Below are 3,952 nucleotides of genomic sequence, written 5' to 3'. Positions count from 1 at the left end.
AAAAAAAAAAAAAAAGTTAAAAAAAAAATTGCCAAGTGTGATGGTTGATTGTATCAATTTGAGAAGTTTGGTTAAGAGAAGCTTAAATAAATTGCTCAGCCATTCCACGCCCTAGGACGTGGAAGACCCACTGAGGTGGCTGATTATCCCATTGAGGAAGGATGAATTGGCTCGTTGCTCGAGGAACTCCAGTCTTCACCTTCACCTTGCATGTCATCTCCTGGCTTCCAGTGCAGACTCTTCAGCTTCCGGTGCAGGTTCTTCAGCCTTTCAGCACAGACTCATCAACCCTTGATATGGACTGTGATGGGGAACTGCAGTGAGCTCCAGACCTTTGGTTAAATTCTTCAGTCTCCAGTGTGAAGGTAGAACCTGTGGACTCTTCCTTTCCAACTGTGGGTGGCCATTGTAAGCCAATCTTGTAAATTCATATATATTTGTATATCTTGTAAATACTGACTGATACAGATTTTAATACCAGGGATGGCTCTAGTGAAACAGTTGTAAAGATGAAATTCTTTAATGGCTGTAGGGGTTCATGGAGTTGGCTCTCTAATTTGATGAGACCTAAAGACACTGTGGTCTCTGTCTACTACTCTGGTGAATACTGATAATCTTTGGCATGAACTGTTTTAAAGTAATTTGCAGGGTACATCCATTTGATTATTCTAATTCACCATTTGTGAAATATAAGGAATTTAGTGACTCCATACATTAAAATTTTGAATATTTTTAGAAGAGTGAGAAATTAAAGATGCTGGCTGGTTGATCTTTACCTCTCTGGACAAAAGATTCAAATTTCCAGCTCCAGACACACATATATTTAGAAGCTTCTAAGTGTATCTTGAAGGAAAATGTCTTTTAGCTGCAGGGCCAAGATTGCAGAAACCCAAACAGAGGCCCTCATAGTTCATTTGGCTGAACTACAATATAAGCTTACTACTCAGCCTCAAAGGGTCTCTAAAGCAAAGGTGAAGGCACTGATTGGAAAAGAATGGAATCCCATAAACTGAGATGGAGGTGTTTGGGAGGATCCTGATGAAGCTGAGGATGTTGAGTTTCTGCTGAGATTATTTTGCCAGAGGAAATTTCCCCACTAGCAGTGGCAGAGGCATCTCCATCTACACCCTGTGGTGTTGGCCTCTTCTAGTATACCAGAGGAAACCAATCTTGCGTTGATGGAGCATAATAACCTGACACTCCTTAGGGCCTACCCTCACCGCCCACTTTTTGCCTCTAGGCCTATAACCAGGTTCAAATTGCAGAAGGTTCCTAAGGATCAGGTACATAGTGTGGGCCATGAGGAGGTCCACTATTCTCCCAAAGAACTTGAGCTTTCTAACTTTTATAAGCAGAGGTCTGATGAGGAAGTGTGGGATTGGATTTTATGGGTGTGGGATAATGGTGGCAAAAATACACAACTGGGTCAGGGTGAGTTTGTTGATATGGGCCCAGTAAGCAGGGATTCTGATTTAATAATCGGAATAAACATGTTAGTTTATTTGGCTGTTTGGCAGAAGTATGGATCATAAGGTGGCCCACTGTGCATGAGTTAGAGATGCTTGACAATTGCATGGTGATGGGATTCAGAGGCTTAGGGAAATGGGAATGCTGACATGGATCTGTCATACTAATCCTCCACACTGGGATGATCCAGAAAATATACCCCTCTCTAAAACCTTGAGAATAGATCAGTGAGAGGAGCACCAGCATTCCTGAAGAGCCTGCTCATTGTTCTCTGTATTCCAGAACTTACAGTGGAAACTGCAGTTACTCAATTGGGAAATTTAAGGGCAATGAGTTTGACTGGATCCCAGAGTGGCAGCAGCCATGTGGCAGCACTTAATTGCTGAAGGCAGGGTGCATGTACTTACCATACTGGACTGCAGAAGCAGAACATGACCGGAGTAATCTGACACATGTAGATGTATGGCATTGGCTGATTAGCTGTGCTGTTCCCAAAAGTAAAATAGATGGGCAGTCTACAAAAATTTTTACTAGATTTATATAATCAACTTGAAGGGCCAGGGATTTAGCCAGTGGTGCCATGCTTGTGTTGAAAGTGCAAGGTCCTGAGTTTGATTCCCCATACGGGGTGGGGGTTGCGGGAGTAAAAAAATTCAAGGGAAAATGAATGCAAACCAACTTTAAGTCATGGTAACGAAATCAGGACCCCCAACCAGTTCTTAGCCTTGAGACAGTTTACAGATCCAGAAACCCTTGAATGAAGATTAGACCAGGTCCCTTTGGGAAAGGATTGTGAAGTACCAAAAATTTATACAGTCACTCTTTCTTCCATCCTTCCCTAGAGTGACCTAAGGTCTTTTGCTGTAGTAACTGTGCATTGTGGGAAGAGAAATGATCAGACATTTTGGGAACTACTGGACACTGGTTCTGAACTAACACTATTCCAAGGGATCCAAAACGTTGTCATGGCCCTGCAGTAAAAGTAGGGGGCCTGTGGAGGTCAGGTGATCAATGGCATTTTGGCAAAAGTCCAATTTGAGGTCCTCAAATCAATCCTATAGTCATTTCCCCTAATCAGGATAGATATACTTAGTATTTGGCAGAATCCTCACATTGGTTCCCTAACCTATAGTATGAGGGCTATTACAGTTGGGAAGGTCAAGTGGAAGCCATTAGAGTTGCCTTTGCCTGGTAAAATAGTAAAAAGTAGTATCACATTCCTGGAGGGATTGCAGAGATTAGTGCCACCGTTGAGGACTTGAAGGATGCTGGGGTGGTGGTCTCTACCACATCTCCATTTATTTCTCCCATTTGGCCTGTGCAAAAGATGGATGGGTCTTTGAGGATGACAGTAGGTTATCGTAAACTAAATCAAGTTGCAATTCTGATTGCAGCTGTGGTACCAGATCTGGTTTCCTTGAGCAGATTAACACATCTCCTAGTACTTTGTATGCACCTGTTGATTTGACAAATGCCTTCTTTTCCATTCCTATCCATAAGGACCATCAGAAATAATTGGCTTTCAACTGATAAGGCTTGCAATACACATTCACTGTCCTACCTCTAGGTTATATTAACTCTCTAACCCTGTGTCACAACTTAATTTGTAGGGATCTTGATCACCTTTCTCTCCCACAGGGTATCACAGTGGTCCATTACATTGATGATGATATTGATTGGGCCAAATGACAAGGAGGTAGCAACTACTCTGGACTTCTTAGTAAAGCATTTGAGAGTAAGAGGATGGCAAATGAATCCACAAAATTTAAAGTCCTTTTACCTCAGTGAAACTTGTAGTCCAGTGGTGTGGGGCATGTAGAGATGTCCCCTCTAAGGTGAAAGAAAAGTTGTTGCATCTGCCTCCCTTTACAACCAAAAAGGCACAGTGCATAGTGGGCTTATTTGAATTTTGAAGGTGACACATTCCTCATGTAGGTATCTTAGTCCACCTCATTTACCGAGTGACTCGGCTGCTAGTTTTGAGTGGGTCCCAGCACAAGAAAAGGCTCTGCATCAGGTCCAGGCTGCTCTGCAGCCTGCTCTGCCACTGGGGCCATGTAATCCAGTACATCCAGTGATACTTGAAGTATCAAGTGGCAGATAGAGATGCTATTTGAAGTCTCTAGCAGGCCACCTCCTAGGTGAATTGCAGTAGAGGTTTTTAGGATTTTGGAGCAAGGCTCTGCCATTGTCTGCAAACAACTATCCCTTTGAAAAACAGCTCTTGGCCTGCCACTGGTCCTTGGTGGAAACTGAATGCTTGACCATGGGACACCAGGTCACCATGCAATCTAAGTTGCCTATCATGAGCTGAGTATTATCTGATCCACTGAGTCATAAGGTTGGACATGCACTACAACAGTCTATTATTAAATGGAAATGGTATATATGTGATAGAGCCAGAGCAGATCTAGATGGCACAAGTAAATTACATGAGGAAGTTGCCTAGATATCTATGCCTGCTATGCCAGCTACATTGCCTTCT

The sequence above is a fragment of the Fukomys damarensis genome, unplaced genomic scaffold (genome assembly GCF_012274545.1).
Source record: "Fukomys damarensis isolate Sample0158 unplaced genomic scaffold, DMR_v1.0_HiC HiC_scaffold_30, whole genome shotgun sequence".
Lineage (NCBI taxonomy): Eukaryota > Metazoa > Chordata > Mammalia > Rodentia > Bathyergidae > Fukomys > Fukomys damarensis.
The sequence above is the reverse complement of the archived record's forward strand: the minus strand, read 5'-3'. Positions refer to the sequence as shown.